General features: G+C 47.0%; 1 long non-coding RNA gene across 1 annotated transcript; it reads left to right on the top strand.

Annotated features, from left to right (window-relative positions):
* The first annotated feature begins 7,828 nt into the window (after positions 1–7,828).
* Positions 7,829–8,079, top strand: LOC120916900. Its single transcript, XR_005744123.1, has 2 exons — positions 7,829–7,870; positions 7,952–8,079. It is a non-coding gene; the product is annotated as an uncharacterized LOC120916900 (long non-coding RNA).
* The last annotated feature ends 6,951 nt before the right edge of the window (positions 8,080–15,030 follow it).

The raw sequence follows: 15,030 nt of genomic DNA on the forward strand, positions 1-15,030 counted from the left end.
CCGCCACAACGGTTTAGGAGATATTTCCAAAAGACATGCACCGATGTCTATGGCACATGTGCCGTAGACAACGGCGTGCAGGCGCACTAAGCATGCCGTTACTAACGACGATCATGCCATTAGTGACGGCACCCATGCGCATGTGTCATCGCTGCGATACGAGGAAGACACTCGGGGAAAGATGGCGGCGATGGAGGAGAGCAACGAGCACCGCTGCGGGGGCTTCAATCCCAGGTAAGTATTACATAATGAGCTAGTTTGCTATGCATACTAGCTCATTATGCCTTTTTCTTGCAGGATTTTTTTAAGAGGGTTTGCTTCCTCTTTAAGGATGTTGCCAGGTGAAAAGGGTAACCATCTTTCACAGCGTAAGAAAACCAGGAAACAGACTTGCAAATCATCTCTATTTGTTCCTTCCTTGGAGTGCCTCTTGACTATCCTTGAAGGATATGTTTACCTTTTCCAGAAAATGGCTTATGCAGTCAAAGGGTTCCAGTAGAACTTGGAGAAAACTGTGCAGCTTTGTAAAATGTTAATTCATTTTATTTTCATCTCTGTAAACTATTTGGGTTCCCCAGAAGTCTGGCCTAAAAACTTCCAGTAAGCAACCCCCACCTCCTGACTTGTTGCTAGGAAATGCAAACTGTTGGATACTCACTCCCAGCCTTACAGAAATAAAGACCAGACATTTTCCTGTTCTAGCAACAAGTCAGGACATGGGGTTTGTCAACTGGAAGTTTTTAGGCCAGACTTCTGGGGACCCTAATGGCCTGCCATACAAGGATAAAAATAAAGTTAAAGGACATTGTATAAAGCTGCACAGTTTTTAAAAATCTACTGGAGACCCTTGACCCTTGGAGTAGGCTACTTTCTGGGAAGAACTGAGCCTTTAAAATCATAGCTGGTTCCTCATTCAAATACCCTACTCCAAATCAATCATATCTGCTAAGAGACTCACCTTGTAATGAAGGTGTGGGAGCCCCTTGTGCCTTTGCAGACACTTGGAGCTTTTACAGTACATTCCTGATGTCTGAATGAAAGAGATGGTGTCTCAGGTTTGCAAACTCAAGTCTCATCCCCCGGCCCCTCCTGACTAGGGATGAGCCGAACAGCCCCCCCCCCCCCCCGTTCGGTTGGTTCGCACCAGAACCTTTGAACGGACCGACATTTAGAACCCCATTGACTTCTCTGCAATGTGGATGAAAATCATTGAGAAAAATATCACAGACACAGATAGTACACACACCACGTATCTTTAGGTGCAAACTACAGAGGACACGGCCAGTACACACCAAGTAGCTTTAGGTGCAAACTACAGAGCACACGGCCAGAACACACCAAGTAGCTTTAGGTACAAACTACAGAGGACACAGGCAATAAACCACGTAAGAATACTGCAGCTAGCACAATCACCTGCCTGCCGCCGAGAATGTGTTTTTAGCACGATGGCATCGCGCTGATTCTCGGCGACAGGGTGCCGACATCTCGCACTCGCGCTGGAATAGTACAAGCACATTCCAGCAAGCGCGTCATAGAAGCGACGGGAGATCTGACTTGGATTCCCGCCAATTCTACACGTGTGCGGCGTTTGTTATGAATCCTGAGGGGGAAGTCCCCGCCGGATTTTAAATAAAAATCCGGCATGGGTTCCCCCCTCAGGAGCATACCGGGCCCTTAGGTCTGGTATAGGTTGTAATGAGCCGTTTTTTCGGCGTAGGGGGTCCCCCTACAATCCATACCAGACCCGTATCCAAAGCACGCTACCCGGCCGGCCAGGAAAGGAGTGGGGACGAGCGAGCGCCCCCCCCCCCTTCCTGAGCCGTACCAGGCTGCATGCCCTCAACATGGGGGGGTTGGGTGCTCTGGGGCAGGGGGGCGCACTGCGGGGCCCCCCCTACCCCAGAGCACCCTGTCCCCATGTTGATGAGGACAGGGCCCCTTCCCGACAACCCTGGCCGTTGGTTGTCGGGGTATGCGGGCGGGAGGCTTATCGGAATCTGGGAGCCCCCTTTAATAAGGGGGCCCCCAGATACCGGCCCCCCACCCTAAGTGAATGGATATGGGGTACATCGTACCCCTACCCATTCACCTGGAGGAAAAATGTTAAAGTTAATAAACACGACACAAGGGTTTTTAAAATAATTTATTAGTCTGCTCCGGAGGCACCCCCTAATAAATTATTTTAAAAACCCTTGTGTCGTAGGTGGTAGGTAGGTGGTCAATCTCGCCGAGAAAGGGAGCGAGATTGACACAATATCGCGGTCACCCACTTTAACTGACTAGCCTGCCTGCTCTATCTACCTCCAAAAAATGACACTCTCTCTGTCTCTCTCTGTTCTCTCTTAACCACCGCAACACACTACACAAGGCCGACCTGCAGGCGGCCATTTATAGTGAGGGGCGTGTACTAAACCCCCTGAGCCATAATTGGCCAAAGCCACCCTGGCTTTGGCCAATTATGGCTCTCCGTTTTTTGCAAGCCGCAGTGAATTATGGTCTGTGAAACGTAACACGAATTTGGCGCGAACGGCCCAAAACGTTCGACTCGAATACAAAGCTCATCCCTACTCCTGACTTTCTGCCTTTCGATGTTCCTGGGTTCTCACAATGTCCTGTGGGCCTTCATCAGTCCCTCTCTGCACTCCTGAACTAAGGGAGTTTGCCTCAGTCCCTGCTGCAGAATGTTTTTCGTTTTTTTTGTTTTGTTTTGCCCAACCTTACACAGAGAAAGGCTTTAAAAAACTTGTACTGGTAGACTTTGCTAATAAATACCAGATATTTATACACAATCACTTTGTCTGTAGGCTGAGCTGAATGGACTTGGATAACCAGCTGAGCTCAAGGGATATTATCTAACTAAAAACAAACCTCTGTATCCACAACAGAATCAATGCTTCTTTAACCACTTCCAGACCTTAGGTTTTTTTTTAGATTCGGTGTTTGCAAGACTAAAACATTTTTTTCTGCTAGAAAATTACTTAAAACCCCCAAACATTATATATTTTTTTTTTCTAACACCCTAGAGAATAAAATAGTGGTCATTCCAATACTTTTTGTCACACCGTATTTGCGCAGCGGTCTTACAAGCGCACTTTTTTTGGAAAAAATTCACTTTTTTGAATTAAAAAATAAGACAACAATAAATTTGGCCCAATTGTTTTATATATTTTGAAAGATAATGTTACGCCGATTAAAATGATGCCCAACATGTCACGCTTAAAAATTGCGCCCGCTCGTGGCATGGCGTCAAACTTTTACCCTTAAAAATCTTGATAGGCGACGTTTAAAAAATTCTACAGGTTGCATTTTTTGAGTTAGAGTAGGCCTAAGGCTAAAATTATTGCTCTCGCTCTAACGATCGCGGCGATACCTCACTTGTGTGGTTTGAATACCGTTTTCATATGTCGGCGCTACTCGCGTATGCGTTCGCTTCTACGCGCGAGCTCGTCGGGACGGAGCGCTTTAAAAAATTTTTTTTTTTGCTTTTCGCATTTATTTTTATTTATTTTAGAATTTTTTACACTGAAAAAAAAAAAAAAAAAATTATCACTTTTTTATTCCTATTACAAGGAATGTAAACATCCCTTGTAATAGAAAAAAGCATGACAGGTCCTCTTAAATATGAGATCTGGGGTCAAAAAGACCTCAGATCTCATATTTGGGCTTAAATGCAAAAAATAGAAAAAAAATAAAAAATGTCATTTTTTCAAATGACCAAAAAAAAAATTTGTCTCTTTAAGAGGCTGGGCGGGACTGACGTTTTGACGTCACTTCCGCCCAGCCGAGCTATGGGGACGGGCGAAGGAGATTTTTCCTTCAGTCTCGTCCCCGCTCACCAGCCGACAGCATCCGATCGCCTCCGCCGCTACCGACGGCTCCGGTAAGTGGCGGAGGGCGCGGGAGAGCGGCGGGAGGGGGGGGGCCCCCTCTCCCGCCACCGATAACGGCGATCTCGCGGTGAATCCGCCGCGGAGACCGCCATTATCGGATTCCAGACCGCGCACACTAAAGATGGATACCTCGGTTGTGACAGCAGCTGCTGCCGTTACCGAGATATCCGTCTTTAAAAATAGGACGTACATCGTCGTGCACAGGTCTGGAAGTGGTTAACATCTGGAAGTGGTTAACAGCGTAAAGTATATCTATAGGAAAAAGTGGAGAAGGATTAGACCCTTTGTCAAGTTTTTATTTCTGTCATTTATCTTTATCAATGAGAAAGCAAGAGAGGGGAAATCCAAAGTTTTAGGGCTGTCCCAAGAAAAAGGGGTATGGCAAAATCTTGCAATGGGGACATTATTTCCATGGACAACTGTCTAAGGCCGCGTACACACGATCCGTTAAACCGATGAGAACGGTCTGATGAACCGTTTTCATCGGTCCAAAACGATTGTGTGTGGGCGCCATCGGTAATTTATCCATCGGTTAAAAAAAGCCAACTTGTTTTAAATTTAACCGATGGATTCCTAACCGATAGTTAAAAAATGATCATTAGTAGGCACAACCATCGGTTAAAATCCATGCATGCTCAGAATCAAGTCGACGCATGTTTGGAAGCATTGAACTTTATTTTTTTCAGCACGTCGTTGTGTTTTACGTCACCGCGTTCTGACACGATCGTTTTTTTAACCGATGGTGTGTAGGCACGACTGACCATCAGTCAGTTTCATCGGTTAACCGTGAAAACGGTCCATCAGACCGTTCTCATTGGATGGACCGATCATGTGTACAGGGCTTTAGAGGGAAATTCCCTTCACACTAGAAGATTTCCTCTAAATTTCATTTGCATTAAATGGGAAATGTTACTATAGTACATAGACGACAACAAAAAACCTGGCAGGGGTTATAATTATTTCCTTCTATATCTGAAAAGGAGTCTGGGTTATATATACACTTTATGTTAAGTTAGATATTGGCTAGTGTGAATACTGTCAAAATATATGATTTAAAAAAAAAATATCCTTATTAAAATAATGAAACTCTACCATGGCGATAAATAAGCATTTTATATCCAGTCAGGCAGGCCTTTACACTAAATAGCTGGTGGTAAATAGGGATGAGCCGAATATACCCGCGTTCGGTTCGCACCAGAACTTTCGAACGGACCGAACGTTCGCGCGAACATTTAAAACCCCATTAAAGTCTATGGGACTTGAACGTTCGAATTCAAAAGTGCTCATTTTAAAGCCGAATATTCAAGTTATTGTTGGAAAACGTCTTTGAGAACCCGGGTCTTGCCCCAGGGAACATGTATCAATGGAAAAAATACTTTTAAAAACTATTTTTTTGTGGAGCAGCGATTTTAATGATGCTTAAAGTGAAAAAAAAATCAAACATTCCTTTAAATATCATACCTGCTGGGTGTCTATAGTAGTGGCACGTGTTTAGAAATGTCTCTGCACAACATGAGAATACTATAAGAAAAAAATAAATGTAATACTGCTTGCGGCTTTAATGTAATGTTTGGTCCCTGCAATATGGATAAAAATCATTGAAAAAAATAGCAGTTTCCCCGCCACCACTCCCGCCAGGTCATTACAAGACCCAGTGCCGATCCTGACCTCCCTGGGGCCCTAAGCAAAATGACATGGCACATTAAAAATGAGAATCGGGTGGTGCGCTGACGACAGTGACATGTTTGTCACATTAAAGAAAGTTGAGGGGGGTATTGTGCTGTCGTAAATGACTCAGGCCAGCCAGCGAGTTTAGAAGCGGGTTGAGGGTGCGAAAATGACTTTTCATCACGCGGGGCCTCTAGTAATTTGGGGGCCCTTTGCAGCTTTGCGGGGCCCTAAGCAGCTTGCATAGTGAGCCTATAGCAAGGATCGGCCCTGACAAGACCTTTTGGCCCTATATACTTTGAACAGCAGTATACAGGCGTTGCAAACAAGATAAGGACTGTAGGTTTGTTAAGTAGAATCTGAACCATGTCATACTTTGCTCCTGCATATTGCACAATTTCCTAAAGAGACCCTCAACAAACTACATGACACTTGTGCCTGATGAGGCCACTAATGTTCCAGTGGTGGTGGCCCGTGAGACTGTCCATACAGGCTTGGCCCCCCAAAGTGCAAAAGTGCACGTGCTGTGTGGCAACTGGCAACTATATGTCGATTATTTTAAGATTGGGGGGGGGGGGCATTACAATGCCAGATCTTGGCTGAATACATTTTTTGTTTGGGAAATAAAAATTCTAGAAAAAAGGGGGGTTGCCATCCGGGGCCCCCTTTGAACAAATTCTGTGAAGAACTCCTGTTCTCTGAAGGCCTCCATTATTCCTGAAAGTCAAAATTCAGCAAAAAAAGCTAATTTCAGTCAAGCCTTAGCTTCCTCCCCATATCTAACCCACAAACTCATTAACTGATCATAAAGTCTAAAAATTCAAGTTTCGTATAGTCGTACTGCACGATCGTTTTTCCAACGTTTTCTACCGACTGTGAACAAAGTTCTCATTCACGCAATATCCCTTTATACACTGCGCATGTGAAAAGCTCCACACGTTTCCCTGCCCATGACGATCGTTCTAGTGATTGCCACGCCCCTTTTTCAGTCGGTCAATGAAAGATGGTGAAGACATGATGGAGGAGAGACAGAAAGCTGCAACCAGGCAGGAGAGAGGCCAGGCACCCACCAGGAGGAGCAGGAGGTACAAAGCCACCAACATGACCTTCGACGAGATGGTTGAGATGGTGGCTATTCTTAAAAAGGAGGACTACGACTGCAAAAAAGGGCCTTACAAGAACCCAAATAAAGTCAAGGCGGAGATCATGGAGAAGGTACGGAGGACTATCCATGCAAAATTCGGGGTGCAGAGGTCCATGGAGCAGTTGCGCAAGAGATGGTCTGATTTGAAAATCAGAGAGCCGGACCAGATGGAGAGAATTCGAAGAGTCATCAGAAGACACAAGTAATTTTCATGTGTACGCTGAATATTTTTATTATTTTGTGGCATGTGCTTTTTTTTTCAGGTGGTGTGTATATATACAGTTCAAGAATAGATGTCTCAAGGTTCATGTTTGTGGGCATAATAATTGGTTGTCAATTCTATTTAAGATCTTTTTTATGTGAGACCAATTTTTTATTTAATGTAGATGTGTTAACTAGATTTAAATAATCCAACTTAAATCAATATACAGTAAAAGGAGAGTATGCTCAGCAGTTGGTTACACATATGGACTCCGTAGCAGAAGTGTTGGCATGGCCAATCCGCACTATAGGCTCACTATGCAAGCCGCTTAGGGCCCCGCAAAGCTGCGAAGGGCCCCCCAAATTACTAGAGGCCCCACCTGGTAAGAAGTCATTTTCACCCTCTCACCCCGCTTCTCAACTCGCTGGCTGCATGGGAGAAGAGGCAATTTAATGAAAGATGTCATTTCCGACAGCAGAACACCCCCTCCCCCCACTTCTCAACTTTCTTTAATGTGACATGTCACTGTCATCAGCGCCTCCCGCTTCTCATTTTTAATGTGCCATGTCATTTTGCTTAGGGCCCCAGGGAGGGCAGGATCGGCAGTGAGTGTTGGCCACAAGAACAACCTAGTTAGGGTGTCACACAGAGGTGATCCAGTGTATACTTGTTGTTTTTCCATGTAGGAAACTTGGCCAAAGATGGAGAAATGCAGCAGCTTTGGTAATGGATACAATCTTGTGTTAAGCTTAGAAGGATTGTAAAAACAGACAATTGTACCACACTTTATAAAAAGACTGATTGATATTCCTCTTTCATGCCTCTAATCTTTTTGATACATGTATCCTTTTTTTTACAATCTCATAGGGCGCAATCAAGCTGCAGCAGTGGAGCCGACCAACCCCACACAGAGCCAAGCCCCACCCTCGCCGGATGTGCAGGAAGTGGAAAATGCCACCACATCAGGTCAGTGTCATACAGCACAGCTTCAGGTAATGCATGTAGGCCTGCATAATTGTAATACATGTTTTTTTTCCAAAATTTCAGGAGGTATTCGAGCTGTTGGGGGCGGATTGGACACCTACAGTGCCCATGTCCTAATTGGGGAGATCATGTCCTGCAGGGCAGAAATAGAGGACACAAACCTTGCCTTAGAGAAGCTTATAAAGAAAAACCATAAGGTGGACCAAAAACGAAAGAATCTCATTTATGTGCTGGGGAGGGTTTAAAATAAATAAATAAAATAGATGTAGACAAGTATTTCAAAGCAAAAATATATTCTTGACAAAAAAAAAATCAAGAATTTCTATTAAGATATTTTTTGAAAAAATAAAAATGACACATTTTAAGTGTGATACAATAAATATTTTTGGATACTCAACAATGTGTGGCATCTTATTATATCAATGCTGCCTAAAAGAACAAATCTAGATTTGTGGTGTTTACATTGACAATGATAAGTATTTAGTACAGGAAAATAAACATGACACTATGATAACGTAGGAGAAAGCTAGAATGAACTCAAATTAGAAAAGAATCAAACAAAGAAAAGTACCAGAACAGGGGCAGAAAAATTGGGCCTTAGGCACTGGTGGCGGTGTCGCAACACTGCAACCCCCTCACAGATAATGTAATTGGAGCTCAGCAAAGAGCCACATGCAAAGTATTGCATCAAAAATTGTTATTAGACGCCCCAGGGGCAGAAAAATTGGGCCTCAGGCACTGGTGGCAGAGCCCAGAAACAAAAATGTTCTTACTAGCTATCAGCAAGATCAGTGAGGAGGAAAAGGATATTCAGTCAGCAGCATAACAGGACAGTCACTCAGCATCAGCATAAGCAGTCTCCAAGGGATCTGTCATTTAAAAAAAATTACTCAGTTACATCAGCATCAGGTGCTTGGTAGCTGGTGTTGATCCAAGCCTGATTCATTTTTATGAAGGTCTGTCGATCAACGGAGTCGGTGGAGAGGCACACCCTGTGATCGGTCACAAAGCCTCCAGCAGCACTGAATGTGCATTCTGAAAGAACGCTGGATGCAGGGCAAGCCAGTAGCTCAATTGCGTACTGTGCAAGCTCTGGCCATTGATCCATCCTCAAGACCCAGTAAGCCAGAGGATTTTCGGTGGGGAAGGTGTCCAAGTCTGATCTTGCCCCTAGGTATTCACGCACCATGTAAACCAAACGCTGGCGATGGTTGCTGGAACCGGTCAGACCTTGGGGCTGCAGACAAAAAAATTGTCTGAACGCATCGGTCAGACGGCCACCTTCTCCACCGCTCCTTCTGTGACCCACCAAAGCCTCAGCAACACGTTGTCCAGGAACAGGATTTGGTAATCCCCCAGGTTCTGGTAAAGCGTTGCACAGACCCTTCTGCAAGGCCTCCCAAAGATGTTTCATCTTCTGCTCCCTCTGTGACGGCAAGATAAGCTCCGCAACCTTACTCTTGTAACGTGGATCAAGGAGAGTTGCCAGCCAGTAATGATCCCTCTCCTTGATACCATGAATACGAGGATCCTTACGCAGGCTTTGCAGGATCAGGGAGGCCATGCAGCGTAGGTTTGCTGAGGCATTCGGGGCACGGTCCTCTGGGTCACTGAGAACGACAGGATCTGCAGCCACCTCATCCCAGCCACGTAAAAGTCCACGGGTTCCTTGGGACTGTAAGTGATCCCTTGACTGCTGATGCTGAGTGCTAGGCTCTACCTCCATGCTGCTGATACAATCATCCTCCTCCTCCTCCACCTCGTCCTCTTCCTGTGTGCTAGGCGGGCATGCAGGACCACTGTCTGGATGAAGGGGGCCTTGAGAGGTAAGGATGTCCTCCTCTTCCTCCCTCGTGGCCTCCTCAAATGGTGACAGGACAGTGCATGCATCCCTGATCAAGGCCCACTGGCGTGGGGAAAAAAAAACAAGCTCCCCTGACCCAGTTCTGCTGCCATATTGGCACAGGTACTCATTGATGGTCCTATGCTGCGTGTGCAGCCGCTGCAGCATGGCCAATGTAGAGTTCCATCTGGTGGGGCATGTCACAGATTAGGCGGTTCTTGGGCAGGTTGTATTCCCTTTGGAGGTCTGTCAGCCGAGTAGTGGCATTGTATGACCTTCGGAAATGCACACTTTCCTGGCCTGCTTCAGGATATCCTGTAAGCCTGGGTACCTGCCCAAGAACCGCTGCACCACCAAATTCAGAACATTAGAAAAACAGGGCACATGGGTCCGTTTTCCCTGTCGCAGGGCAGAGAGGAGGTTGGTGCCATTGTCATCAACCACCATTCCTGGCTTAAGCTGGCGTGGCGTCAACCACCTCTGAGCCTGCCCCTGTAGAGCTGACAGAACCTCTGCCCCAGTGTGGCTCCTGTCTCCCAAGCACACCAGCTCTAGCCCCTCGTACACCTACGGAGCACGGCTGGTTCTGAGGAAACATCAGCACAGGAAGAGGCCACAGAGGAAGAAGAAGAGGAGGGGGTAGAGGAGAGAGGTGTGTCACAACCAGTAGTAGTGTTTTGGAGGCGTGGTGGCGGAACAACCTCCAACACTACTGTACCTTGCCCTGCGTCCTTCCCAGCTGCCAGCAGAGTCACCCAATGCGCCGTGAAAGAGAGGTAACGTCCCTGTCCATGCCTGCTGGACCATGAGTCAGCGGTGATATGCACCTTACCACTGACCGCCCTGTCCAGCGAGGCATGGACATTGCCTTCCACATGCCGGTAGAGAGCGGGAATCGCCTTCCATGAGAAAAAGTGGCGTTTGGGTACTTGCCACTGAGGTACCGCACATTCCACAAACTCACGGAAGGGGGCAGAATCTACCAACTGAAAAGGTAGCAGTTGAAGTGCTTGCAATTTCGCTAAGCTAGCATTCAACCGCTGGGCATGTGGATGGTTAGGAGAGTACTTCTTTCGGCACTGCAGCAGCTGGGGCAGGAAAATTTGTCTGCTACCATCAGTAGATTTCCCGCATGTACTACTAGCTTGTGACACACCTATTTCTACACCTTCAGTCCTATCAGTGCAGGCTTCAGAGAGGACTGAGGGTCTAGTGAGGTTGGAGGTCCCAGCTGATGATGGGCAAGGGGAGGTTCGCTTTGTTCTTTGGTGTGGGTCTTTCAGGTATGCTTGCCAACGAACTGCATGGCAGGTCGACATATGTCTGGTCAAGCATCTGGTGCCCAAGTGGGTGATGTTTTGGGCACGCGAGATATGCTTGAGACATATGTTGCAAATAGCAACGGTGCGATCTGATGCACATGTCTCAAAAAAGGCCCACACCAAAGAACTTTTGCAGTACTGTTGAGACACAGCAGCGCCCTGCACAGGCATAGCTCTGCGATGTAATGTAGTTGGTGTACTGCCCTTAATTTGGCCCCTGGAGGGCACCCTGCCTCTTTGGAGATGTTCCTGTGCCTCTTCCTCCTCCTCCTCCTCTTCCTCTCTCCTATCAGGCACCCACATAGAGTCAGTGACCTCATCATCCCCTCCCTCCTCATCACTGTCGAAAACCTGGCAGTATGCTGCAGCTGGGGGAACATGACTGCCAGATTGCTGTCCCTCTCGGGCACCCGCTCTCTCTGGGCTCACATCAATGCCTTCCTCTATCTATGTTCCGTCATCGGAGCCTTCAAAACGCTGCGCATCTTCATGTAGCATGTACCCAACACTGTATTGAAACAGTTCGGGGGACTCCTCAGGAGGACATGGTGGGACTAGGGAAGGATTGTGTGATGCCATTGTGCAGAGGGAAGAGGACGCCTTGGCAGCTGCTTTGCCAGACAAACTAAGCTCAGCCTGGGTGAGAGAGGATGAGAAGGATGAGGACGGCTTGGTCATCCACTCTACTAATTTCTCTGCATGTTGAGGTTCAACACGGCCAGCTCCCGAAAAGGATGAGTGTGTCAGATGGCCACGTGCTGAAGAGGATGCACCGTGTCCACCACCAGCGTTGCCTCTAGATGCAGAGCCTGCTTGCCCTCGTGACTCTCTGCCTCTCTTTGTTGTCCTTCCAGACATTTTAATGGCCTGCACAGGACAAAATCTGAAATAAACGGCACACGTGCAGTAAGAGCGACTGTGTTTGTGCAATTAAATAACACACGTGCACTAACAGCTAATGCGTTTATGGGCAAAAAACAGCACACGTGCAGTAAGAGCGACTGCGTTTATGGGCAAAAAAAACAGCACATGTGCAGTAAGAGCGACTTTGTTTATGTGCAATTAAATAGCCCATGTGCCAGAACAGCAACTGTGTTTATGTGCAATTAAATAGCACACGTGCACTAACAGCAACTGCGTTTATGTGCAATTAAATAGCACACGTGCAGTAACAGCTAATGTGTTTATGTGCAATTAAATAGCACATGTGCACTAACACCGAGTACTATGTTTAGGTGTAAACTAAACAGCATGCAGGCAATACAACACGTTAGAGCACTGCAGCTAGCACAATCTACTGCCTGACAAATAGGAATAGCTGATCTAGCTAAGCAATACAGTGTATAAATATATGTACAACGCCTAGGATGTACACACTGTAAATTTAACTAAACTGATTAGCCTGCTCTATCTATCTGTCTGTCTGTCTGTCTGTCTATCTATCCTGATAGACCTGGCGCATGGCACATTGAAATGTAAATTGGGGGGGTGCAGGGGAAGTGAAGTGACATGTGTTTGGCGGGCCGAATTGAAAGTGTTTTTTGAAAACAGATCCCCGTACGCTTGCACAGTGCGCCTGAACCTCGGGAGGTTCATTTGCATACTGGGCATGCGTAGAGAGAAATTTCGGAGCTTCCTGTGCGCCGTGTCAGTACGCCGTGAAAATCTTGGTAAATACCAAGCGGCGTACCCGTGATTGCGCTGCGTGACGCGGAGCACGGGAATCTCAGCGCTGTTTTCAGCCATGAAGGGGAACTCCGCGCCAAACTTGAAATCGGCGCAGGTCCCCCTCCAGGGGTACATTAGGCTTGGTCCGGAACGTGAGGGGTTAAACCCGCGCCGATTCGGCGCGGGGTTCCCCCCCAGATCCAAACCAAGCCCTCATCCCAAGCACGCAGTCTGGCCCGGACAGGAATGGGGGTGGGGACGAGCGAGCGCCCCCCCCCCTGAGCCGTACCAGACCGCATGCCCTCAACATGGGGAAGTGTGTGCTGTGGGGGAGGGGGGCACTGCCCCCCCACCCCACAGTACTCTTGCCCCCATGTCGATAGGGACAAGAGCCTCTTCCCGACAACCCTTGCCATTGGTTGTCGGGGTATGCGGGCGGGGCTAATCGGAATCTGCGAGCCCCCTTTAATAAGGGGGCCCCCAGATGCCGGCCCCCAACCCTATGTGAATGAGTACGGGGTACATTGTACCTCTACCCATTCACCTGGGGGAAATGTAAAGTTAAATAAAACGCCACACAGAATAAAATATTTTATTAATCGGCTCCGGAGTCCCCCCTTTCTTATTTAGCTCTTTTACAAGGGGGGGTTTCTTCTCCATCCCATTTAAGCTCTTTTACATTAGGGGGGGCCATTCGGACTTCGGCGACTTCTGCCGGGGGATGGCGCCTATCCCCCGGTCTTTCCGGTGCCTTCCGCCAGGGTTCCGGTCTTCCTGGTCTTCTGCCGGGGGTGCGCCAACTCCCCGGTCTTTTCTCTGCTCCCTCTTCTGCCTGGCTCCCCCGCGGAGCCAGGGCTTTCTTCCGTTTTCTTTCTTCTCTCTTCCTTCCTTCTGCCTGTCTCCTCCGGGAGCACAGGGCTTGTCTGCACTGTCCTCTCCCTTCTCTTCCATTGGATGTTGACACGACGAGGTTCCGCGCTGACATGCCGTGTCAGCGGCGGGCATCGACTTATATAGGGCAATGCCACCATGTGACCTCAACCCATGTGACATCACATTCCCTGGGCATGATGGGAATGTGATGTCACATGGGTTGAGGTCACATGGTGGCATTGCCCTATATAAGTCGATGCCCGCTGCTCAGACGGCATTCCAGCGCGGAACCTCGTCGTGTCAACATCGAATGGAAGAGAAGGGAGAACACAGCGGAGACCAGCCCTGTGCTCCCGGAGGAGACAGGCAGAAGCGGAAGGCACCGCAGAAGCCCGCGGGTGTCGCCCCCCGGCGGAAAACACCGTAGAAGCCCGGGACCCTCCCCAAAACTTACGCAAGTCCCACTCACATATATAAACATCGTTCAAACCACACATGTGAGGTATTGACGCGTGCGTTAGAGCGAGAGCAATACTTTTAGCACTAGACCTTCTTTGTAACTAAACTGGTAACCTGAAAAAAAAAAGGTCGCCTATGGGGAATTTCAAGTACTGAATTTTGGCCCCATTGCAGGAGTGTTTTCAATAGTAAAGCGTGACATGTAAGGTATCTATTTACTCGGTGTAACATCATCTTTCACATTATCACCAAAAATTGGGCTAACTTTAGTGTTTTGTGAATTTTTAACCACTTGAGCCCGGACCATATTGCTGGTCAATGACCGGGCCAGTTTTTGTGATTCGGCACGGCGTCGCTTTAACTGACAATTGCGCAGTCGTGCGACGTGGCTCCCAAACAAAATTGGCAACCTTTTTTTTCCCACAAATAGATTATTAAATGTGCGTGTTCACTTCTGTCTTTAACACCTCCCCTTCAGGCTGGAAAGCATCAGATCAGGGGAAAAAAAAAAAAAAAAGCTCTCATGCCATTACAGCTTTGTTCCTACATGTGTGATGAACTGAGTCTGCTCAGACACTTAGAAAAAAATTATCCTTTCTTTTTAAAAGGTGTAAATCACTTGGATGCTCATAGAGCGTGGTTTGGGTTAATACCAGGTGTGCGCAATTACAAGCTCACCCAAACTAGAGACTGCAATTTGTTCATGTGATTTCAATTGCTTCATTACTAGCACTGTTATAAAAAGCATGGATCGATCATTCCTCAGCTGCCCTCAGAAGGGGCAGGCTGGCAGAAATGCTGTTGCTAAACACAAATGTGGTTTGTTGCATGTTTTTTTTTTTTTATTTTGCCAATGGTTTTTGTTTATTTTTAAATGATGTTCACTTTGATGTATTTGTCTATGCGGCCTTATTTTATGAAAAATTTGTCAAGATGTTGTGACGTTAAAACTATGTTTATTTTGAATTTTGAAATGT

The sequence above is a fragment of the Rana temporaria genome, chromosome 11 (assembly GCF_905171775.1).
Source record: "Rana temporaria chromosome 11, aRanTem1.1, whole genome shotgun sequence".
NCBI classification, from domain to species: Eukaryota; Metazoa; Chordata; class Amphibia; order Anura; family Ranidae; genus Rana; species Rana temporaria.